This window comes from Dendrobates tinctorius, unplaced genomic scaffold (genome assembly GCF_039654945.1).
Source record: "Dendrobates tinctorius isolate UK_male_01 unplaced genomic scaffold, ASM3965494v1 ptg000116l, whole genome shotgun sequence".
Classification (NCBI taxonomy): Eukaryota; Metazoa; Chordata; class Amphibia; order Anura; family Dendrobatidae; genus Dendrobates; species Dendrobates tinctorius.
The window spans coordinates 19,712,384-19,739,358 of NW_027361784.1; positions in this window are offsets into that span (position 1 = coordinate 19,712,384).

Below are 26,975 nucleotides of genomic sequence, written 5' to 3' on the forward strand. Positions count from 1 at the left end.
ACCACTTCTCGTGGCAGCTTGTTCCACTCATTGATCACTCTAACTGTCAAAAAGTTTTTTCTAATATCTAATCTGTGTCTCCTCCCATTCAGTTTCATCCCATTGCTTCTAGTCTTTCCTTGTGCGAATGAGAATAAAGTTGATCCTTCTACAATGTGACAGCCCTTTAGATATTTGTAGACAGCTATTAAGTCTCCTCTCAGTCTTCTCTTTTGCAAACTAAACATTCCCAAATCCTGCAACCTTTCCTCATAAGACAGGGTTTGCAGACCGGTCACCATTCTGGTCGCTCTTTTCTGAACTTGCTCCAGTTTGTTGATGTCTTTTTTAAACTGTGGTGCCCAAAACTGGACACAATATTCCAGATGAGGTCTGACCAAAGAGGAGTAGAGGGAAATAATGACATCACGTGATCTAGACTGTATGCTTCTGTTAATACATCCTAGAATTGCATTTGCCTTTTTTGCTGCTGCATCACACTGTTGACTCATATTCAGTCTGTGATCTATTAGTATGCCCAAGTCTTTTTCACATGTGCTGTTGCTTAGCCCTATTCCTCCCATTCTGTATATGCTTTTTTCATTTTTATTGCCCAGATGTAGTACTTTGCATTTTTCCCTGTTAAAAACCATTCTGTTTGTTGCTGCCCACTTCTCCAGTTTGTTTATATCTTTTTGAATCCTCTCTCTCTCTTCTCTAGTATTAGCTATCCCTCCTAGCTTTGTGTCATCTGCAAATTTAATCAGTTTACCCTCAATTCCTTCATCTAAATCGTTGATAAAGATGTTGAACAATACAGGGCCCAGGACAGAGCCCTGTGGTACCCCACTTGAGACATTCTTCCAACTGGATGTGCAGCCATTTACGACCACTCTTTGGGTCCGATCACTAAGCCAATTATGAATCCACCTAACAGTTGCCTTGTCCATTCCATACTTAGACATTTTTTCAATAAGGATTGTATGAGATACTTTGTCAAATGCTTTGCTGAAGTCAAGATATACTATATCTACAGCATTTCCTTGATCCACCCAATCAGTGATTCCATCATAGAAGGAAATTAAGTTAGTCTGACATGACTTATTAGTTACAAACCCATGCTGACTCTGTTTAATCACTTCATTCTTATCCAGGTACTGACATACATGTTGTTTAATAATTTGTTCAAAGATCTTTCCTGGTATAGAAGTCAGACTCACCGGCCTATAGTTGCCTGGGTCCACCTTCTTCCCCTTTTTGAAGATAGAAACAACATTTGCTCTTCTCCAGTCTTCTGGGACTTCTCCTGTTCTCCAAGAATTTTCAAAGATTATGGAGAGGGGTTCAGAAATTTCTTCTGCTATCTCCTTCAGTACTCTGGGGTGTAATTCATCTGGACCTGGTGACTTGAATTCATTTAGGTTAGCTAAGTGTTTCCTCACTATCTTTCTGTTTATAGATATCCTGGGTTCTTCTATTCCCTTAATAGGACAGTGAAGAACAGTTGATGTTACATTTCCTTTCTGAGAGAAAACAGATGCAAAATAGGAATTTAAAAGTTCCGCCTTCTCAACATCCTGTCTTACCATTTCATCATTTTCATCCTGTAAAAATCCTATAGCATCTTTGACTTTTCTTTTACTTTTGACATATCCCCAAAATCCTTTATTATTGCTTTTGACATCTCTTGCAAGCCTCAATTCATTGTCAGCTTTAGCTAATCTGATTTGTTCCCTGCAGGTTCTGCAGACAGCATTATATTCTTCTTTAGATATGCCTCCCTCTTTCCATTTTATAAACATTTTTTTCCTCCTTTTTAGCATGTGCTTAAGTTCTGTGTTCATCCATCCTGGCCTCCTTAAATGCTTCCTATTCTTCCCTCTTTTCGGAATTGTTAACAATTGTGCTTTGAGAATTTCATTTTTCAAGATTTCCCATCCTTCCTGGACATTTTTGTCTTTAAGGATATCCAGCCATTGGATCCCTCCAATTCTCTTTCTGAATCCCTTAAAATCTGCCTTTCTGAAATCTAACCTTGACGTCTGAGTCTTCACATGTTTTCCTCCTCTAGTTATCCAAAATTCTAAAATAGCATGGTCGCTACCTCCTAGGGTCCCAGCCACTTTTACCTCCTCAACCATTTCCTCCCTGTTTGTAAGGATTAGATCCAAGGTAGCAGTTCCCCTTGTTTTCTCCCCTACCTTTTGGAAGATAAAGTTGTCAGCAAGAGAGGATAAGAATTTCCTTGACCTGTTAGTTTTGCCTGAGAGAGATTCCCAACAAATGTCTGGATAGTTGAAATCTCCCATGACAACTATGTCATATTTTTTGGAGAACTTGGCCATTTGATGCATAAAGAGTTCATCCATATCTTCAGCTTGCACAGGCGGCCTGTAGTAAATGCCTACAATGGTGTCCTTTCCATTGTTCTGTCCTTGTATTCTTACCCAAACAGTTTCCACAGTACTCCCAGTCTCTGAAGCTTCAATCTCTGTGCAGATATACGCGTTTCTAACATACAATGCGACACCTCCTCCTCGTTTATCAAGTCTGTTTCTTGAAAATAAGTTGTATCCTTCTAGTCTTGTATTCCAATCATGTGTATTGTCCCACCAAGTTTCAGTGATTCCAATGACATCATATTTCTTTTCCTGTGTTAGTAGTTCCAATTCTCCTTGTTTGTTGCCCATGCTTTGTGCATTAGTATAGAAACATTTTAGTTTGTGATTGGTTTCTCTTTCTCCAATATTTTTATTATTTAGATTCTTTTGTCTTTGTTCTTCCTTTCCACTTCTAATAGCAGAGTTCTCAATAGCATTTGTCAGGTGTATGGCTTTTTCTGGTCTTTTGCTTCCCTTCCCATGTTGTTCTAGTTTAAAGCTCTCCTTACAAGTGTAGCAAGGCGACTTCCAAATACATGTTTTCCAGTCTTCGTAAGGTGCACCCCATCTCTAGCAAGTAGTCCATCTTATCTTATATGTTTTCAATAGTCAGAAACAACATGTTCTGGGTACATCTAATATATAAAGCTCAATGTGTGTATGTATGTATGTATGTATGTATGTCCGGGATTGGCATCCGCACCGTCGCAGCTACAGCAACAAAATTTGGCACAGTCACACATCTGGACCCTGAGAGCGTCATAGGCTATGTTGTCAGGCGAAATTTTAACCCCGCGCGTTCCAATTCACCAAACAATTTTGCCCCTATCTACATAATGGGGAAAAAGTGAAAGGAAAAGTGTTAGAGGCAAATTGACAGCTGCCAGATGTGAACAAGGGGGACGTAAAGAATGGGAGCGATGGCTCCAAAGAGTATATGCCGTACAGTTGCTAAGGTGGGGCCCTGACATGGGATACTCACCACACACGGGGATATGAACACAGACACAAAATGCGCCACACACTACCACGTGCTTCAACACATATACCACCCTCAGCACACATTTCACCACACATACACCAACCTCGCCACATAAAAGTCCAAACACAAAAGTCGCCACTCAAAACTCTCCATGCTGTCCCAGAGCTGTTTAAAAGATGAAAAATGAGCTGTGATTGGTTGCTATCAGCAACAGTTTTCTTTGTAGACAGTTGTGGTAACTTAGGCCTATTATTCTTATCATTTCTATGGTGTTATCGTCCTTCTGTAAAGCTGGAAATAACACAATTTATTACCGTGCCAACACAGACCACCCTCTGACACAGACTGCAGGGGGAGCCCAGTATCACACAGGAGAGGATTAGATACGCAGCTCAGCAGTCAGTATCACACAGGATAGGATTAGATACACGGCTCAGCAGTCAGTATCACACAGGATAGGATTAGATACACAGCTCAGCAGTCAGTATCACACAGAATAGGATTAGATACACGGCTCAGCAGTCAGTATCACACAGGATAGGATTAGATACACAGCTCAGCAGTCAGTATCACACAGGATAGGATTAGATACACAGCTCAGCAGTCAGTATCACACAGGATAGGATTAGATACACAGCTCAGCTGTCAGTATCACATAGTATAGGAATAGATACACAGCTCAGCAGTCAGTATCGCACAGGAGAGGATTAGATACACGGCTCAGGAGACAGTAACACAAAGGATAGGATTAGATAGATGGCTCAGCAGACAGTATCACACAGGGTAGGATTAGATACGCAGCTCAGCACACAGTATCACACAGAATAGTATTAGATACACGGCTCAGCAGACAGTATCACACAGAATAGGATTAGATACACGGCTCAGCAGTCAGTATCACACAGGATAGGATTAGATGCACGGTTTTTATGTGCAATATAATAATTATAATTTGTTATAACTAACCACAGTTGGTTACTATGCCCAGGCAACGCCGGGCTCTTCAGGTAGTGGTAAAGTATGACCCTGGTAAAGGGGGGGCTACTTGAGTTACAGTACGTTGCGTTACCTTTGTTGTAAATGGTATAAAATACTGCCTCATGTTTCATTATATCAGATAAAATGACTTGCTCACAACCTGTGTGCAGTTTCTTTTTTCTTTTTCTCCAAGCGCTTGACAATTAAAGACATAACCTCCTGATTTGGGCTCACTGGTGATCTGGATATCTGACATTGGGTCAGAACGCAAATAGCTACTACAGTTTTTGGCGCCCAACGTGGGGCCGTACTAACCATCCTATTCGGAATCCATATTTGGGAGCTTCCTGGGAGATTGGACATGCAAATCCTGCTGCAGCAAGGTAAGAAATGTAATTCTTACACTTTGTTTGGCACTTGCAATCTCTCTGGATCTCTCCATATCTCTGGGTAAAGGCTGCAAATACAGGTAAAAGAACCTACATCACCGGTGAGTTTTGTGTTTTGTCTGTTTATGTCCGTATGAGAGTTGAATAATAGAGTAATAAGATGATCATTGTTATCTGTATTATCTGTCAATATACTAACTGGTTGCATATTGTGTAGTGCAGAGCTGGGACAGACTCCGTGCAGTGTTGTTGTTTTGGTCCTTTGGTCATTTTGGTGACAGTTTACTGTATAGGGTTGTATTTTCTGTGGTTTATGTTTATGTAATTGGTTTTAGCATTTTCAGAGTGTCAGTGGCCACTGCTGCAGTTTTCATAAGTTGTGTTAATTGTGTTTTTGTTAATTGTGTTTTCATAAGTTGTGTTAAGTTGTGTTAATTCCAAGGTGCAATAGGCAGGCTGTGCAAATCCTTGTATGTATGTCTATGAGAACCTCTGAGAGCTCATGAGTGCTGAGTAATTGAGTATAAGGGACAAAATAAATAAGCCCCTGATTCATGAGGGGTTCCATTAGGTGTGGTCCTCTGTATGTGACCGAACACATTATTCAACTCACTTTGAGCTGAATCATGCAGACAAACAACGAGGCAGAATAAAGAAGAAAGGACCAGGTGAGAATGCCTGCAACACAGAAAGGTAACAAGTTAGGCATAGTAACTTAATAACATTGGAGTGGTGCTGTTCTGAATAATTTGTTGTAACGTAAATTTGGGAGAGTCAGTTTGTATGGCATAATTACAGACATTCATGTTGGAAAGTTAGTGATGTCCCACTGTCCCAACTGCCAAAACCACCATTTGTGGGCAGAGTTTATGTAAACCACACCTCTTCTTTCCCAGGACAGTACAAAGTTTGTTGAGATTGTTTCCAAAAAACCAGGACAGTCTTGACAAATTTGATTCAGTTGGCATATGTGTGTATTGTAAAGAGTAGATAACAATTGTCAATTGATGTGTCAACCCAGGGAACATTTTTGGGCCAAAGAAGAGCATGAAAGAAGCACTTTACTGGGCTGCATTATTGAATTTTGTGACCTGAGGAGGAGATTAGCCCTACTGGATTAGAGAACTGCCATTAGAGAGCAGGCATAGAGAGGAGGCTTATACCTGTGACTAAAGTGTGTATTTGCCACCAAACGAGAACACATTTTCCACTCCATATGGGAGCATTTTGGCTTATTCTTGACTCTGAGGATTGCCACACAAGTACAGTCTGAGTACTGATGCCTGAATGTGAAGAGAAGCCACATCAGAGATGATGGAAGACAAGTGCTCACGTGAGAATGTAAAGCTGTGACGTGGTAACTAAGTGAGTAGGCTGTAAGAGTGTGGAAATTGCCATATAAGAGTAACTGCGGTTCAATGTTGCCAAAATAGGTGACCGTGAAGAAAGGTCATGAGCAGCACATTGGATGTGTGCTGGACTTCATTGTGAAAGAGAAAAAAAGACTATGTGTGAAGGAAGTGCTGCTGAAGCATTTGCCAGCAGCCTGCTGCAAGCGCAAACAAGGTAACTGTCTATTCAAGTCTGTACCTTTATAAAGAGTATCCAAAATTATCCAGCTTGAGAGGCCATGAGCAGCACTGTAAATGTTTGCTGGGCTGCATTGTAAAATAAAAAAAGACTATGGGTGAAGCAAGTGCTGCTGAAGTGTTTGCCAGCAGACTGTCACAAATACAAGCAAAAATATTGCCAGTATTAACTGTTTACCTCTATTGAAGTCTGTTACCTTTTAAAGAGGCTCTGTAATCATTAAGCTTATTTCCTTAAATTGAGCTAAATTCATTAAACTGTTGCTGGTGTCCTTTTTAATCCCTGAGTGGAGAAATCACACAGTCTAATAAGGGAAAATGTATCTATACTATTTAAATGAGCACACCACCAAACAGCCCCCTAAGTCCCTCTGTAGAAGCCTTTATGATATATCATACAGTAAACGCCGAATCAAGGTTAGTGGGAGCCCCTGGGCTCTAGTGATGTTGGATTTTAACCCTTTAACAACAGCTGCCATACATATACATCTGTTATATTCCCCTTTCCCCATTTGTAACTGATGTGATCAAAGCTAGCTGTGGCTAGGATTCATAGATCATCGATTTCTCAAAACACTGTACATGATTTCACAATACACAATAATTGTTTTTATTATGTATACCCCTTTTCACATTTACAGTAAAGCGCCATGGAATAAATGGCTGTATAATAATAATAATACACAATACATAGTGCAATACATAGGCGATCAAGCATCTTCAAGTCCCGAAATAAACTACGGTAATTAAAAATGTAGAACACAGTAAAAATATTTTTTTGAAAAACCGCAAAAAAAATGTAAAATTGTAAAACCAGCCCTTTACCTCAAATGTAAATGGAAAAATGGAAAAAATAAAATAATTTACATATATGGTGTTGCTGCATATGTAATTGCCTGAACTAATCAAATATAAAAATATTTATCCCGTATGGTGAGCGCTGAAATTGAAAATTAAATCAAAATGCCAAAAATTGGCTGTTTTTTGGTTGCCTTAACATATGCAATAAAAAGCAAACAAAACATTGCTTGGAACCAGAAGGGTAGGTAGGGGTTCAGCTCAGGGGGGGCAAACGTCTGCATGGGTCCCTAACCGATAACCCTGATTACAACTATGGTGGTGGACCTTAATAATAGGTACAGGGGAACCTCAGCACATGACCACGGTTCTAAAAACAAGTTTCTACACAAAGACCAACGCCAATATTACCGCCATGTCTTGACAATTAGTGGTAGATGCCAATCCTGGTGACCATATAAGAGATTACAGTACAGATATGCTCGTAGATGGTGACTCACAGCTGACGTTCCTTCTGATGGAGTCGCTCACTTCTCCCGTCTTTTCCATCTGGCCCAGACAGACATGACATGACAACTTCTCCAGCCACGACTCGTCTTCAGAGATTACAGCAATGTCAATTCTCACAGTGAGCACAGTGCACTCTGTCAGGATTCTCCAATAAAGGTGCTAGGAGCAGGCGGTCATGTGATCGTCAGTATGCAATTTGCCTACTTCCAAGCACATTCAAAATAGACGTGTCCAGCCTAGTATTGAGCGAGTCCACACACGTCTAGTCTGCATTTGACCGCATGTATGCAAACCACATACACGCACTCGCACACTGGAAGGACCAGAGAATCCTGACAGTGTGCACTGTGCTCACTGTGAGAATTTACCTGTGCAGGTACATCAAGTGTACGCCAAGCCCGGACAACCCCTTTAAGCATTTTTATTTATACCTAGCTTAAATATCCAGCTTCTGTGCCACTAATATTACAACAGCTAAAAATCCCTTTGGGTCGCCCTCCCAGGACTGTGGGGTACTCGGTTCCGGGCCCGATGAGCTTCAATGGGAGATGTCACGGCAGATGGGACCCGGCCCGTGGCCCTGGGCACCCATTGTAACAAAGGGGGAATGTTCAGTGTGCTTATGATGATTAAAGTTTATGAATGAATGAGTCGTGATGCCACCTGTGGTGTTCGGCAATGAAGATGTTAAGCCGACGCTGCAGACAGATCCTCTGGGACAGATGGTGGGGTGCAGCAATGATGTTATAGCCCTCCACAGGCAGGGCTGTAGTCCCAGGGCAGTGAGATGAAGTGACACGAAGATGGTGTAGTGTCAGGTGAAGGGCTAGGCACAAGGATGTAGCAGTGTTGGGTGTGTTGACGCAGGAATAAGTGGAGGACACCAGGGCATGTAGTTCCAAAGCTTTACTCACAGTCTGTTGTGGCACAAGAGCCCGCATCCGTGCCGTGTCATCCGGGTCAGGAGCTCAGCCAACTTCCAGGCAAGATGAAGCACTCCTTTTCAACACTCCGCCAACATATGTGCCTTTTCTGAACGTCTCCCTCTTAGCGCCTTTAGTGAAGTAGTCACAGTACTGAGGTACACTGGAGTTCCTCCTGTCAGATGTTCCTATGAACTCTACTTGTACGGCAGACAGCTGTAGCCTGCTTCGGGGACTCCTTACTACCTAGTCCCGGCTCACTATCGATGCTGTTGTGCCCCCAAGTCTTGTGTGGGAATAAAGTGGTGACAACTTCTATTCCTCCGGTGTCTGCTGCAGGACCATTAGTATCCATACAACCTCGGGGACCGGACCCCGGCCTTGCGCTTAGAACTTGGGAAGGGTTCTCCTCTAACCCTAATCCTTAGTTCTCTTCTTCTCCTCATGTTCCGTACTAATCCTTTCCTTCTTATGGAGAGTCAGGCTTTCTCTCTCAGTTCCTTTCCTGTGCCAGCGGACCCAGGTCACTGAGGTCGGCTGCAGCACTTCCTTCATCCATCCCACTCAGGGGATCTTTACTCTTCCTCTCCCTCTGTCAGACTCACTGACTGACTGAATCAATCCTAAACTCTTGTCTTTTGATGCAACCTAAACTCCACCCACCTCCCAGCACGCTTCGTGTTCCAAGCAGGGAGCCACCAAAGGGTGCTTTGCTACACTACTGTGTTGTGTGGGATGCAGGTGTTGAGGCATGGTCAGGTGTCTCCACCTTACCTGGATGGTGGGGCACTACACCTCAAGAGGATGTGCAGTACCTCTGTGGCGACTGAACCCTCAAGGGCGCCACACCTTTAATACTCCCTTTACATCAGGGATGATGCTCTGATTCTTAGCTCATCCCTCCACCAATACTACAGCTAAAAAAAAGCACTAAAGAGACATTTGTATTTATTAGCGGAGTCTGAATTCAGTGCAACAAAATATCACTGTATAATCCTAAACAATGTTCCTCTGGCTGCGATCGGCTGATAGATGGGTTTCCAGTTAAACATATTAATGGAACAAGGCTGGAGTTAAATGGCCGGATGTATTTCACGTATTTCTGAGAATAAAAAGTAAGGGCCATCTTAAAGTGAGCTCCGGAGGAGACGAGTGCACGCCGGGATGATGAATATGTTGGCACTTTTGCATCCATAGAACATTCCGGGTGCACGATTTCTGCAACGAGAAAAATAAGTTCTTATCGTATTAGAGTACAAAAAAGCAACTGACTCATCAGCCAATAAAAAGCTGAAGCCGGTGTGTAGGTGCAATGTTTATTGCAGCCTTCTGGTGAAGTAAGTCATGACCGTTTCAATGCATACAGATTACAGAACATTGTGTAAGTTTTATGGTTGGCGTAAATATTCGGAAAAAGCAAAATGCCTGCAGTACGGTAACCCCGAGGAGGTAAAGCACCGTACAGAATACTCTAAAAAAACAAAAGTCCTCAGAAAATTAAAAATGTAAAAAACAGTTTTGCTGTACATATAGTCAGGCTTTTGAGCATTTTTAAACTTCTTCAGGTTTCCAAAAATACCAAGAGGTTAAAACAAGTGACAAGTATCCTTCAGACGTTTTCCATAATGAAGCCGCTCCATACTTTACAATCGAAGTCAACGGGAAGGTTTAAAAAAAATGCCCTGAATATACCAGGTTGGTTTTTTTTCAGTGTTTTATAAGTATTTTTTCTCAAAAAAAAATTGGCATTTTTATTGTTTCTTAAAGAATTTAAAAGTTACACCTTTAATGACCATTACTACATAACTTAGGATAAACAGTCAAACCAACTATGTATTTCAAAGACGAAGACTAGAATTTTACTGCCACCTCTGCACTGATGAGAGGTAAACACCCCGAAACACGTTTCGATAAATGGGAGTGTATGGATTGACTTTTTAAAGGGTCCATATTGACTTTTAGGGTTGCTACACCCAATAGGTGGCACTAGAGTTCTCTGAAGAGTAATTTTGTATATATAATTTCTCAGAGGAGCATTGTATGGCCTATAAGTCTCCTTACTCTGGCTTGGCACTCTCCACAAGGATAAATGTTCCCCCTTAAACTCAAAGAAACTTGGCATTGTCTTAGGATTTAGGTTAGATGAACCTGTGGCTAATTTGAGAGTCATAATCAAGAATTACACACTCTAATCCATTTTGCCACTTAGGGACCCCTTGTATAGGTCTGTCATATATTTAAACCACATCTCGAGAAGTTTTTTGTAATTACCACAACATTAATATAAGGTGGACTGTGCCGCCATCTAGATTCCACAAATGTCCATAGATGCAAAATTTATCTCATGGCAGTGAAGGCGCAGACTAACATTTAACGTAAAGGAAGCAGAGATCAGACAAGTGGGACATTACCTTGTGATCCTATTGATTTTGAAGATCATATGGTGCCGGGGATGTTTGGCACCAACATCGCTTATAACTTATGAAGGACAAATAAGGACATAGCGGAACGGGGGCAGGTGCAGGGAAAAGAACGACCAAGGTTACTAAGGGAGTGAAAGAACTGCACCAGGACGGGTTATCAAACTATGGAGTTTGGAAAAAGTCAGCTCATTGCGATCTTATTACAATGAACAAATATATGAGGAGACAGTACAGAGATCTGTAAAATTATATTTTTACACCTAGGCTTGCAACGGTGACAAAGGGGGCATCTTCTAAATCTGGATGTAAAAAGGTTTATCATCATCGTGTATGGTGATTCTTTACTGCAAAAGCAGTGAGATAATGGATTGTTTTCTGTACGAGTAGTGAGACTATGGATTCTTTATTGTATGAGTAGTGAGACTATGGATTCTTTACTGTACGGGCAGGGAGACTATGGATACTTTACTGTACGAGCAGTGAGACTATGGATTCTTTACTGTAAGAGCAGCGAGACTATGGATTCTTTACTGTACGAGCAGGGAGACTATGGATTCTTTACTGTACAAGCAGTGAGACTATGGATTCTTTACATTAAGAGCAGTGAGATTATGGATTCTTTACTGTGCGAGCAGTGAGACTATGGATTCTTTACTGTACGAGCAATGAGACTATGGATTCTTTACTGTAAGAGCAGTGAGACTATGGATTCTTTACTGTACGAGCAGTGAGACTATGGATTCTTTACTGTAAGAGCAGTGAGACTATGGATTCTTTACTGTACGAGCAGTGAGACTATGGATTCTTTACTGGAAGAGCAGTGAGACTATGGATTCTTTACTGTAAGAGCAGGGAGACTATGGATTCTTTACTGTAAGAGCAGTGAGACTATGGATTCTTTACGGTACAGTAACACTATGGATTGTTTACTGTACGAGCAGTAAAACTATGGATTCTTTACTGTACGAGCAGTGAGATTATGGATTCTTTACTTTCTCTGAAAAAAAGCCAAGAAAGCAAAAATTCTGCTGGGGTATGTAAACTTTTGAGCATAACTGTATATGAGGATGGCAATAACGTAAAGATTCTAATTGGAGTTTGCCATAAGCCTCCTAATATAGCTGAATTGGTAGAGTAGGAAATGCTGCAGTAAATTAAAAAGACAGCAAATAGGGTCCTTATTATGAGAAATTTTAACTATCCAGACATTCAATGGGACATAAAATCTTCTGGTTGTGCTAAAAGCTGCAATTTCTTATCCACATTTCTAGACAATTACTTCTCTCAGCTGGTAGATGAACCAACCAGGGAACTAGATAGAATCTCATATCTACAGTTCAGGCAGCATTTTGGAAGCACTGACCATAACATGGTTAGCTTCAATGTACTGTTCAATAAAACATGTCAAGGGGAAAAGCAAAAACCTGGAACTTTAGGCAAGCTGATTTCAACAAATTAAGGGAAGAGCTTAATCGTGTAGACTGGGACCATGTCATGGTAAATGGGGATATCGAACATACAGTAAATGGGGCATGTTTAAGGAAACACTTCTAGAATCCCTTAGAAATCTTATACCCTCTGGTAATAAAATGTTCAGGAACAAAAAGAAACCGCTATGGATAAATAAAACAGTACAAACTTTAATAAGACAAAAACAAAGGGCATTCAAAATATTGAAGGCCAAGAATACAGAAATATAATTTCAGGAGTATAAAGATCTCAATAAGAAATGGAAAAAAGAAATCAAACTCGCAAAGTCATCTACAAAGAAACAAAATCACCAGCGACATTAAAATAAATCCCCAAAAACTGTGCAAATACATCAATGCTAAAAGAATTAAAAGGATGGCATCAGCCCCTTAAAAGATGATAATAACAAGATAATTATAGAGGACAAAGAAAAGGCTGAGATATTTAACATGCACTTTTCATCCTTGTTCATCAGTGAACTGACTGTTCCAGGAATCATTCAGCAAAAAAAAATCAAAGTTCACCACCTGAACTAGTTTAACACAATAAGAAGTCCGCCTGCATCTGAGGAAATTAAACATTGACAAATCCCCTGGTCCAGATGACATTCATCCATGGATATTGAGGGAATTGAGCTCAGTAATTGACAAACCAATGTATCTTATAATCTTAGGCTCTCTTGTAACAGAGGTTGTGCCACAGGATTGCAGGATGGCTGATGTGGTACCAATATTTAAGAAAGGTAAAAAGGTGGATCCAGCCAACTATCATCTAGGAAGTCTGACATCAATTATATTCAAAGTTTTTGAAGGCATTATAAGAGATAACCTGCAGAGATATACTATATATTGCAGAGAATAATATAAATAACTGATAACTAGCATGGATTCATGAAGAATACAATCTGTCGTGTCTAACCAACATGTTTCTATGAGGAGGTAAGAAAAATCATAGTCAGAGACATAATGATTAAATACCTTGCAGTAAATAAACAGCATAGTGAATGAAAATAATATACAGTACTTACCGTATATACTCGTGTATAAGCCGACCGGAGTATAAGCTCACCCCCTTAATTTGGCCACAAAAAACTGGGAAAACTTATTGACTCACATATAAGCCTAGGGTGGAAAATGCAGGAGCTACTGCTAAATTTCAAAAATAAAAATAGATACCAATAAAAGTAAAATTAATTGAGACGACAGTAATTTAAATGTTTTTGAATATCCATATTGAATCAGGAGCCCCATATAATGCTCCATACAGTTCATGATGGGCCCCATAAGATGCTCCATACAAAATACACCCCATATAATGCTGAACAAAGGTTAATAATGGCCTCATAAGATATTCCATAGATTATGCCCCATATGCTGCCCCATAAGATGCTCCATTGATGATGCCCCCATAACATGCTCCATAGTTTATGCCCCATAAGATGCCCCATAAAATGCTCCATGCAGAATACACCCCATATAATGCTGCACGAAGGTTAATAATGGCCCCATAAGATGCTCCATAGAATAATATGCCCCATATGCTGCTCCATAAAGGTTATGGCCCCATAAAATGCTCCATAGATTAAGCCCCCATAAGATGCTCCATAAGATGCTCTATAGATTATGCCCCCATAAGATGCTCCATAAGATGCTCCATAAATTATGCCCCCATAAAATGCCCCATAAGATGCTCCATACAGAATACACCCCATATAATGCTGCACAAAGGTTAATAATGGCCCCATAAGATGCTCCATAAGATACTCCATAGATTATGCCCCCCTAAGATTCTCCATAGATTATGCCCCCATAAAATGCTCCATAGATTATGCCCGCATAAGATGCTCCAAAGATTATGCCCCCAAACATGCTCCATAGATTATGCCCCAATAAGATGCTCCATAAGATGCTCCATAGATTATACCCCATATGCTTCCCCATAAAATGCCCCAGAGATTATTCCCCCATAAGATGCTCCATAGATTATGCCCTCATAAGATGCTCCATGGATTATGCCCCCATAAGATGCTCCAAAGATTATGCCCCCAAACATGCTCCATAGATTATGCCCCAATAAGATGCTCCATAAGATGCTCCATAGATTATACCCCATATGCTGCCCCATAAAATGCCCCAGAGATTATTTCCCCATAAGATGCTCCATAGATTATGCCCCCATAAGATGCTCCATAGATTATGCCACCATAAGATTCTGGATAGATTATGCCCCCACAAAAACCACGTGACCACTGAAGGAAGGTGTGGGAGAAGCAGGGGGCTGCAGAGATGCGCTAGGGGGTAAGTATGATCTCAGACACCCCCACTCCCCCTCCCCTGCCAACCCCCGGTATATGAGAGAGGGGGACTTTCAGCCCAAAAAAATGGGCTGAAAATCTCGGCTTATACACAAGTATATCCGGTAGTTAACTTTTTTTTGCTCAAAAAAATGCAAAAAGCATCCCACCACTTCATGGTGACCGTAATTTGGACGGTCCTATCTCTATTATTAATATTAATGAGGAGGTAAGTACAAATCTGGATGTTGGTAATGCGGCTGATGTGATTTATCTGGACTTTGCAAAGGCATTTGATACTGTACTGTATATATGTGCCTTATCCTGACCCCATTCTGGTATATATATTGCCCATTCTGTTATATGTCCCTTACCCAGTGCCCCATCCTTGTATATATTTGTCCCCCATTCTGCCGTTGTTCTGTAATGTATAAAAGAAAATAAACCATTATACTCAGCAGGGGCTTAAAAAGAAGTAATGGGGATCCATATAAGAAGTATAATGCACCCCCGTAGTCCTCCATATAATATACTGCACAGTTCATAGTCATCCATGTGGTATAATCAAATGCACCTCCATAGTCATCCATAAAGTATAATGCACAGCCCATAGTCCTCGATAAAGTATAATGCACCCCATAGTACTTAATAGTAGTAAAATGCACCTCATAGTCCTCTTATAAAGTATTATGCACCCCATAGTCATATATAGTATAATGCAGCAGCCCCGTAGGAGTATAAAATGCAGCAGCCCCATAGGACTATAAAATGCAGCAGCCCCATAGGACTATAAAATGCAGCAGCCCCATAGGAGTATAAAATGCAGCAGCCCCATAGGAATATAAAATGCAGCAGCCCCATTGCAGTATAAAATGCAGCAGCTCCATAGCAGTATAAAATGCAGCAGCCCCATAGCAGTATAATGCATCTCCTTCCCCCCACCCTTCATAGTAGTATAATGCACCCCCATACCAGTATAATGTGCCCCATACTGCAGCTTTACAAAAAAAAAGTTTTTCCTTACCTAGCTGATCTCCAGCGATGTCCTCACCCATGATTCGGCTGAGGCGTGCGGCGTCGTTCCGGCATATGACAGTGACGTCATAAGTCGGCGACATGCGTGCTGACATCATCGGTCGGCCTGTGATTGGCCGGCGGCTGTTAACTTTTGCTGTGCGGGAGGAATCTCCTGCATGGCAACAGATTTTAATTGATCGTGTGTCGGAGAACGCTCAATCAGTTACTTAAGCAGCAAGATCCTGCCGCTGCGGGATCGGTGAGCAGAACAGAGCGGGCCTGCTGCGGGCCCCCTCTGGTCATCGGGCCCCATACGCCATTAAGGATAGTACTGCCCTGATGGCGGCCCTGGCCGGAAGCATGTATTGTGGCACACTCACATATAGTTGAAGCTTTTGCTGGTGTCGGCATGCCTCTGACCTGCAGGGCCCCTGACTCGCTGGGCCCCTGACTCGCTGGGCCCGGTCACAGTGGCGACTGCTGCGACTGTGGTAATTACGCCCCTGGGGGCAATCATTATTACAAGGGATGGAAGGCCTTCCATATGATGAGAGGTTGGAAAGTTGGGCTTGTTTAGCTTAGAAAAAAGACTTCTTAGAGATCTCATATGTACAGTGGGTACAGAAAGTATTCAGACTCCTTTAAATTTTTCACTCTTTGTTTCATTGCAGCCATTTGGTAAATTTAAAAAAGTTCATTTTTTTCTCATTATTGTACACTCTGCACCCCATCAGAAATGATCTTACATCTTTTGGCCAGTTCATAAATCCAAAATACAATGGTTGAACGAGCAGTAATTGCTGCCCAGTGCCCACCCAGGGCCAGTCACATGCGGCAATTATGGCTGCAAAGTAGATTTAATGATCAACACAAACCAAGAAATGTGTGTATTACTGAGTGACTATTATCACGGAAAACATGTGATTCGTGCTGCATTCTGCTTTACACCTGTGATTATTAACCTACAGCTGTATTAGTTATGCCTGCTGAACAATTAGCAAAACCAGCAAAATACATTTCACACATTATGCACCAATGCGCATATAGAAAAACTACTCCCACAAGAGGAGCCGAGCACGTAAACAGCACACTCAAGAAATATCTGTATGTCGTCCATCAATCATTCTCATAAAAATCAGTTTTCTTAAAGCGACATCAAAAATTAAAAAAATAGGATTTCCTTTTTATTTTCTAGATGCATGGGATGTGCTGGGTATTGTAAGTCATCGTCATTGTAGGGAATTTATCTCCATTAGCAGGTATAGCCAATAAACAGGAACTCTTTTCTGGAGGAGAAAAATCAGCTCCTAATTGTCTAATCTAATATTAATCAATTAACAAAACGCAAAGGGAATCAACCAATGACAAATCTGCATCAAATTAATCTTTGGTTAGACCACACTTTGCCTTTCATACAGTATTAAAGTATGAATTCTTCTAGGTAATTGTACTTGCACACAGTGAAGACAGTGAAGGAACTCAGCAGGAGGTTGTTCCAAAGATCTTGAAGAACTAACCACAGATCTTCTGTGTATGAGGCTTCTGCAGATCCTTCTGTCTTTTCTTGTAATTCCAGACAGACAGGATAATGTTAAGATCAGGGCTTTGTGGGGGCCGGATCATCACTTGACTCCTCATTCTTAATGACATTGGCTGTAGGTTGGGGGGGGTTGTTGTCCTGCTGCAGAATAAATTTGGAGCCAATCAGACTTTTCCTCTTATGCTATTGCATGAGATGAGCTGTTGTAGCTTGTCAGTAGCTGAGAATAAAGGTTAGGGAGGTGAGCAGATAATTGCTGTGTAGAAATCCATGGGTTGCAGAGAGGTGGCTGGGATGTTCAGAGTTAACTCTTCAAGAATGTAATTACTGAGCACACTTTGCCAGGCTCTGGTGGCCAAGCTCCATGTAAGCCAGACAAAATCTCTCATTGCTGGAGAATAACATCAGATATGAAAAACAAGTAAGTTATAAACTTACTTATTTTAATTATGTCTAACTAATTAAAAAACAGTACAAAACTAATTGAGCATACATCTTGTAGTAAGTAAATACTAATAGTACATGTAAATTACATCAGGTACTTATGTATCACTATTTTGATCAAAAAAGTATAAAAGCCATCTCACTGCGACAAGGTGTACCCATCGAGACGCTCCTATCTCTGGTATGAAATTCTCATCTCGTGTCAGCCAACCTCAATATAGACAAAGGCAGAGCTGGACAGGGTCCCTACTGTTCAGACACCTACCCTTGACAAGCTATATAAATGAAATGCCTAGCTCAAAAGGGGGAGCCACAACCCTGTTTGTACAAAGTGCAAGAAACTACAGCAAAACCAAAGAAATGAGCCGGAGCATAAGATGGTATACAGGCAATGTTCACACTGTGGACATTTCACAGAGAAAGACCAAGAAAAAAAACAAAATAAGTAAGTAGTAATACTCATGCATATAGTATGCTTAGTTAAAGCTATTTTGATCAAAAAAGTATAATATCCATCCCACAGCAACAAGGTATACCCAATGGGGATGCCACCTAACTAATAAAAACAAGTTAATAAGTTTAGAATACCCCTTTAGTGTTTCAAAATAAAAGAAAAAAAATCATTAATAATCTGACACATCACCCACCTCTCTAGTGTCACTCCTCTAGTGTCCCCAGCAAGTTTGATAACTTGCTCCAGAGTGATGGTACTCATATGTGCATTTTACCACTGCAGCCAATCACTGACACGTTCAGTTTCATGCTGTACATTCAGTCATCCCCACTGAGGTCAGGGATTGGTACTTTATGGTTAAAGTTGCATTACAGCTTGACATCACTACAGGACCAAGACCTGTGGGACCATGGTCTTGGTGAGTAGAACTGCAGAGGATTTCCTAGGTGATTGCCATTAGCTAGTTTTTCTTCTTTTTAATTACTGGAAAGGTTAATATTCCATCATTATCCAGTAAACTCCTAAGTTGCCCTTCGTGGTCAGTCGGTAGCCAAAATGTTATCATGACGGTGATACAATACCAGTCTTCAAGCAGGTGTAACAACATATTGCAACTGGCAAGAAATAAAAAGAGATATAAGTCGTAGAATTTGCCATGATGTGATCTGTGGAGAGAGGCCACATGTAGCCATTAAACAAATATATTATTTCATCTCCACTGTGTGGAAACATTTGCTCCACATTTCATTTTAGCACTTAGTGATAAATGAACTCCAATGTTATTGCTACTTGTGCTTTTTACATTGGGCCAGTAAAAAAAAAGTGAATTATTACTTGCCCTTTCCATTTTTGAAGGTCAATCAACCACTATAAAGGAATAGTGCGCTGTTGCTGATATTTGTTTTTTTTTTATCATTTTCCATGCTGTATCTTTTTTTTCCTCTAATGAGGGATGTGAAACACGAAGCTTATAAAAGTGGCCGTTCTACTCCATTTGTAACTAAGACTACTTTCACACATCAGATTTTTGCCGTCAGGCGCGATCCGGCGAGTCGCCGGAGCGCCGGATCCGGCTCCAACCTGAAGAAACGGATGCGTTTTTCTGCCGATCCGTCTAACGGATCCAGCAAAAATCCGGATCCGTTTCTTCCAGTTTTTAATCCGTTTTTCGCCGGATTATGACGGATCCGTTTTTTAAAAACGCCCCCATGGGGGAGCTCCAAAACATGATTGGCTACGGAAAACCTATTTTTACAGTGTTCCCAGCCCATCTTTCACAGTTTGCAGAGGAGCAAGTGCAGGTTGGAGAGAGAGAAGAGAAAGTAGCTGGCTGGTGAAGATGGACGTTGTGATAGCAAACTGTTAGCACCGCAACAACGGGTCCCGCTGTCCCTGCCGTCCCCATACTCACCGCCGCTGCTTCGGCCTCCGGTCCGGGTCCCTCCTGCCTCTCGCTTCCAGCGCGCACCTCCAGTCGTCCTCCGTTCCGGCGGGCGGCCTCCCGGCACGCTCCTCCTCTGCCCTCGGCCGCGCGCACTGTGCCTCTGCGCACGCGCCGGGGGGCCTGACCGCGCGTCCCTGCTGTATGGACGCCCGCTGGCCTGACCTGATCCAGACCCACCGCCTGGCCAATCGGGGGATACCATCAGGTATTTCAGGCCACCCTCCCTTAGGGGAGGCGTCTGACTATCGAGTTCTCCTCGCTGTGTTCAGGCCCTGCTTGCTCTTGCTGGTCCCAAGCTCTCGCTCGCTCTCCCGGCTCCCATAGCTGCTTCAGCCTATGTCTCCCTGCTAACCCTCCTGTGTCTTCCTTTTACAGCTCCCTGTGCCCTGTTTCCGTCTGGTTCCCGCTGCTCTCCTTCACCCTTCCGCAACAACCTCCATTCCCTGGACCCTGGTTACCCTGGATCTCTCATCCTCCTCTCTGCTGCTCACCCTCTTGAGCCGACCCCTGGTCCTGGCTGCCGTGACGTTTGAGCTTCCTGAGCCTGCTCCCAAACGGTCCCTGTATAGGGGTCGGTCCACCTGGTGCGCTCGCTCGGGGAGAGTTCAGCATCACGGTCCAGTGGGTCCACTCTTGCCCTCGTAGCCAGCATCGTGACAGAATAGTCAGGCCATGGACCCCGCCGGGGCCGCCGCCCAAAAGGAGCTAGTGTTCCTACGGGAGAATCAGACCCGTATAATGTCTTTTATGAAGACTATGGACTCCCGCCTCTCGGCCTTGCAGGCCGCAGATCCCAGCAACGCTTCCCAATTGGCCAGTCTCCAGCAGGAGCTGGGTCAACAGCGAGATACCCAGGCCCATATTCTGTCCTATATGGCTTCGGTCGACGATCGGCTACTCTCCCTTCAGTCTGCAGCCGCACGAGATCCGTCTCGCAGTCCAGATCCTGCCCCGTCCCCTAGGCTTGGAAAACCGCCGCGGTATGGCGGCGACCCTAAGCTGTGCAGGGGTTTTTTGAATCAGTGCAGGTTGCATTTTGAACTCCTGCCTTAGCAGTATCCCACTGACCGGGCTAAGGTGGCCTTCATTGTGTCCCATTTGGAGGGAGAGGCCCTCTCCTGGGTGAATCCCCTGTGGGAGCGGGACGACCCCATAGTCTCTAGTCTCCAGACCTTCACGGACACTTTTCGTAAAGTTTTTGATGAGCCCGGCCGGTTGGCTTCCGCTACAGAGTCCCTTTTCTGCCTCACTCAGGGTTCTCTTAAGATCGGACAAAACGCCATCCGGTTCCGCACCTTGGCCTCTGAGTTGGGGTGGAATAATGAGGCTTTGGTCGGGGCCTTCTGGCGTGGTCTCTCGGGCAAGATTAAGGACGAACTGGCGGGACGAGATACCCCGACTACCTTAGAGGATCTCATTTCCTTGGCTACACGGATTGACCTCCGGCTTCAGGAACGCGCCCGCGAGGCCGCTAGGGAGAGGAGACCGCTTAGACCTTCTGCTTCTCTCCACAGGCCATCCAGTCCACGTTCCCTTGGGTCGTCCTCCAGTCCGGCGCCAGAGCCGATGCAAGTAGATCGGGTCAAGTTAGCGGAACAGCGCTGGAGGGAAAGATTGACGGATGGCTTATGTTTGTATTGCGGCAGCTCATCTCACTTCCTGCGTTCTTGTCCTGAGAGGCCGGGAAACTCCTCCACCTAGGCCAGGTAAGAGAGGCTGTCCTAGGTGTGCCTCACTCCTCTCATCCTCTTACTCTTTCTGTGCAGCTGGTTTTTGGTCAGAGACGTGGTTCGGAGGTGGCCTATGTGGACTCGGACGCGGCGGGGAACTTCATCCGGTTGAAGGAGGTGAAGAAGTACCAGATTCCCGTTATTACTCTGAGGACTCCACGGGTTATCGCCTCGGTTGATGGGAGACCTTTACAAGTGTCGGCATCTCTGGTTACGGAAGAGGTGCGTCTGCGCATCGGGGCATTGCACCAGGAGCGGATCTCGTTCTATGTCCTACCCAACCTGTCCCACGCTCTGCTACTTGGCCTCCCCTGGCTTAGGACACATAAACCCGTATTGGATTGGCGTTCCGGTGAAGTTCTCCGCTGGGGGCATCCTTGCCAAGAGAGGTGACTAGCTTCCGTTCTTCCTGTCACTCCTCATCCAGTTTCCTCGGGCCCTGCAGGCTTGCCTGCCGCATACTGGTTGTTTTCGGACGTCTTCGATAAGAAAGAGGCAGACACACTTCCCCCGCATCGCCCGTATGATTGTCCTATTGATCTACGGCCCGGGACCACTCCGCCCAGGGGTCGAATTTATCCTCTGTCTCCAGCTGAGACTACCGCCATGTCCGAGTACATTCGTGATAACCTTGCCAGAGGGTTCATACGGAGGTCTTCTTCTCCTGCCGGTGCCGGTTTCTTCTTTGTGAAAAAGAAGGACGGTTCGCTGCGCCCGTGCATCGATTTCCGAGGATTAAACAATATCACGATAAAGAATAAATACCCCTTGCCTCTCATTCCTGAACTCTTCGACCGCTTATGTGGAGCCCGCATCTTCTCGAAGTTGGATCTACGCGGAGCCTACAACCTCATCCGCATCCGCTCCAGCGACGAATGGAAAACGGCCTTTAACACCCGGGACGGGCATTATGAATATCTTGTTATGCCCTTCGGTCTCTGCAATGCTCCCGCGGTGTTTCAGGAGTTCGTTAATGACATCTTCCGAGATCTGCTGTACTCCTGCGTGGTCATGTACCTAGATGACATCCTTATTTTTTCCCCGGATCTGGCATCCCTCAGGAGGAGTGTTCGTATGGTACTGCAGCGCCTGCGGGAGAATCACCTCTACGCGAAGCTTGAGAAGTGCCTCTTTGAGCAGTCATCGTTGCCCTTCTTAGGCTACATTGTTTCGGATTCTGGGCTGGAGATGGATCCTGAGAAATTGTCGGCAATTCTTCAATGGCCTCGTCCGGTAGGGGTCAAGGCGATTCAACGGTTTCTCGGCTTTGCCAATTATTATCGTCAGTTTGTGCCACACTTTTCATCTCTCATCAAACCCATTTCCAGTCTTACTTGCAAGGGCACCAACTCCTCGTCCTGGCCTTCCGAGGCTGAAGAGGCCTTTTCCAGGTTAAAACAAGCCTTTGCAACAGCCCCTGTGCTCCACCGACCCGAGGCCAACAAGCCATTCGTTTTGGAGGTCGATGCCTCATCCACAGGAGTGGGTGCAGTTCTCTCTCAGAGATCTTCCTCCGGACGACTGGTTTCCTGTGGGTTTTTCTCGAAGGCCTTCTCCCCTGCCGAGTGTAATTACTCCATCGGGGACCGCGAGTTGTTAGCCATAAAATTGGCCATGGAGGAGTGGCGCTATCTTTACCATCTTTACCGATCATAAGAATTTGGCATACCTCCAGTCAGCCCACAGACTGAATCCCCGACAAGCCCGATGGTCTCTCTTTTTTGGCCAGTTCGATTTTGAGCTGCGTTTTCGTCCCGGACCTAAAAACGTCAAGGCTGATGCATTGTCCCGCTCTCTGCAGTCTCCTGATTTGGTAGAGGAACTGACTCACATCATCGATCCGGCCAAGATCATCACGGTGGCTCATGTCAGTCTAATCACTCCTCCTCCAGGCAAGACCTATGTTTGTGAGGCAGACAGAAGAGAGGTGCTGCATTGGGGACATTCCTCTAAACTTTCCGGGCATGTCGGAGTCAAGAAGACACTGGACTTCATTGCTCGTTTTTATTGGTGGCCTTCACTTCGTCAGGATGTAACTGACTTCACGGCGTCTTGTTCCTCGTGTGCCAAGGTCAAAGTTCCTAGACGGCCACCCTCCGGTCTTCTGCTTCCTTTGCCGATCCCCTCGGTTCTGTGGCAACATATAGCATTGGATTTCGTCACCGATTTGCCTAACTCTTCCGGATGTACGACTATCCTGGTGGCAGTCGATCGCTTCTCTAAGATGGCCCATTTTGTTCCTCTTCCAGCACTGCCCTCTGCTCCAGAGTTGGCGAAGATTTTTATCCAGCATATCTTCCGCCTTCACGGCTTCCCGCAGCATATTGTCTCGGATCGTGGTGTACAATTCACTTCTCGATTTTGGAGAGCCTTATGCAAACTTCTGGAGGTCAGATTGGACTTTTCTTCCGCCCACCACCCTCAGTCCAACGGGCAAGTGGAACGTGTCAATCAGGTGCTAGCATCATATTTACGGCTGTTCTCAAATGTGCACCAGGATAACTGGGTCCATCTCCTCCCCTGGGCAGAATTCTCCTACAATAATCATTCCAGCGAGTCCTCAGCTAAGTCTCCATTTTTTGTAGTGTTTGGGATGCATCCCGGTATTCCACTGCCGATATCCACTGCTTCCGGTGTGCCTGCAGCGGATTCCCTGGCCATAGAATTCTCCAAGGTCTGGTCCGAGACTAAAGACGCTCTCAAGAAGTCCGGGGAGCGTATGAAGAGACATGCTGACAAGAGGCGCTTGGACTCCCCGACTTACCTCCCGGGACAACAAGTTTGGCTGTCGGCCAAGTATATTAGGCTAAAGCTCCCGTCTTACAAGCTTGGACCCCGCTACATTGGGCCTTTCAAGATGCTCAGACGCATCAACAACGTGTCCTACCGGCTGGAGTTACCCGCCTCGCTCCGAGTTCCCAACACCTTCCATGTCTCTCCTTAAGCCAGTTGTCCTGAATCGTTTCCACCCAGCTCCAAACTCTTCTCCTCCACCAGTCAGCTCTGATGATGTTTTTGAGGTGAGAGATATTTTGGCCTCGAGAAAGGTAAGAGGTAAAACATTTTTTCTCATCGACTGGGATGGTTTCGGTCCCGAGGAGAGGTCTTGGGAACCATCCGAGAACATCAATGCTCCACGTGTTCTTAAGAGGTTCCTTTCCAGACACAGTGACACAGTAGAGGGGGGTGTAAGGGAGGAGGTACTGTTAGCACCGCCACAACGGGTCCCGCTGTCCCTGCCGTCCCCATACTCACCGCCGCTGCTTCGGCCTCCGGTCCGAGACCCTCCTGCCTCTCGCTTCCAGCGCGCACCTCCAGTCGTCCTCCGTTCCGGCGGGCGGCCTCCCGGCGCGCTCCTCCTCTGCCCTCGGCCGCGCGCACTGTGCCTCTGCGCACGCGCCGGGGGGCCTGACCGCGCGTCCCTGCTGTATGGACGCCCGCTGGCCTGACCTGATCCAGACCCACCGCCTGGCCAATCGGGGATACCATCAGGTATTTCAGGCCGCCCTCCCTTAGGGGAGGCGTCTGACTATCGAGTTCTCCTCGCTGCGTTCAGGCCCTGCTTGCTCTTGCTGGTCCCAAGCTCTCGCTCGCTCTCCCGGCTCCCGTAGCTGCTTCAGCCTATGTCTCCCTGCTAACCCTCCTGTGTCTTCCTTTTACAGCTCCCTGTGCCATGCTTCCGTCTGGTTCCCGCTGCTCTCCTTCACCCTTCCGCAACAACCTCCATTCCCTGGACCCTGGTTACCCTGGATCTCTCATCCTCCTCTCTGCTGCTCACCCTCTTGAGCCGACCCCTGGTCCTGGCTGCCGTGACGTTTGAGCTTCCTGAGCCTGCTCCCAAACAGTCCCTGTATAGGGGTCGGTCCACCTGGTGCGCTCGCTCGGGGAGAGTTCGGCGTCACGGTCCAGTGGGTCCACTCTTGCCATCGTAACCAGCATCGTGACACAAACATTCTGAAGAATTTGGTGGATTTCACTGTTGAGGCTAATCGTTTGTAAGCAATTGTTCTGGAGAAGGAGAGAAAGAGACAGCAGCGCATCATGCATCAGCGCTGACGACGTTTGTGGATGAATCCCATCACAGCCAAGAGAATGACGCGTGGGGTGTATTCTACACTCTACATGGAGCTAAGAGGAAACCCTAAGAAATTTTTTGCATATGTTAGGATGAAAATGGAGAACTTTGATTTATTGTTGGAAAGAATTGGACACCTCATCAGAAGAAGTGACACATATTGCCTCTTCTCCGTTTCACCGGCGGAGCATCTGATGGTGACTCTTCGGTAAGCCATATTTATTTTATCTGCTCGCTTGAGAGCACACTTGCACTGGAATGTTGTTGATGGTCGTTTGGAATAATTGTTTTTATAGTATCCCCAACTGTTGTATTTGACTTATAACTGTTATGTTATTGCTGTAAATTGGAAATCATTTTAAACTTTTTTTTTATTCACAGATTCCTTGCAACTGGAGAATCCCTTTCGTCACTCCATTTCCAGTACAGACTTGGGATTTCCACCATATCTGGAATTGTGAAGTACACATGCCGTGCATTGTGGGACTCTTTAGTTGACGAATTTATACAATAGCCCACAATGGAGAGATGGCTTGAAATTGCTGACAAGTTCCAAAAATATGTCAGTTTCCTAATTGCTTGGGTGCAGTGGACGGGAAACATATCCACATCGTCAAACCTGCTGGATCTGGATCGGAATATTTTAATTACAAGAAGTATTTTTCCATTGTCCTCATGGCCATCGTTGATGCTGAATACAAATTTATAGCGGTTGATATTGGGGCCTATGGCCGGTCCAGTGATTCCCGAGTCTTTAAATTGTCAGCAATGGGCCGGCATCTCTATGGAAACACCTTCCAATTTCCAACCCCTAGACCGCTACCTGAAACATCAGGCCCACCAATGCCTTTTGTTTGTGTAGGGGATGAAGCCTTCCAGCTCTCAGAACACCTATTGAAACCGTACTCCAGCAGTGCATTGACACCTACAGGAAGAATTTTTAATTACCGCCTCACACGAGCACGAAGAATGGTGGAGTGCGCTTTTGGTATTCTTACAGCAAAATAGCGTGTTCTATTGACCGCGATCAACCTCAAGACTGAAACTGTGGACGAGGTGATCAAAGCTTGTGTGGTCCTGCACAATTTTATTATCTGCAACGAACAGATTTCCATTGAGGACCACTCTGAAGAAACCACCTTGCATGATTACCAGAACATTACCCTTAGAAGTTCTGTGGCTGTTTCCAGAATGAGGGACAAATTTGCTGAATACTGTAATTCACCTGAAGAACGAATCGACTGGCAGGATGACAGAGTTTGAAAACCTCTTCTGTTACCTTTTTAACCAAAATTCATGTACCTTCTGTAACCACATTATTTGAAATTTTTAACAGTAGTGTACCTTGTTGTTACCTACATGATGTTACCTTTTAACCAAAGTTGGGTATTTTACAACAATATTTTTACCTTTTTGGCAAAGTTGTGTACCTGGTTGTGTATTATACAAAGTATTTTAACTTCTTTACCCAAAGTTATGTACATGGTTGTGGATACCCAATCAATGTAACCCTATGTAAAGATATTTTTTTAACCTTTGCTTTACTATTTAACCTT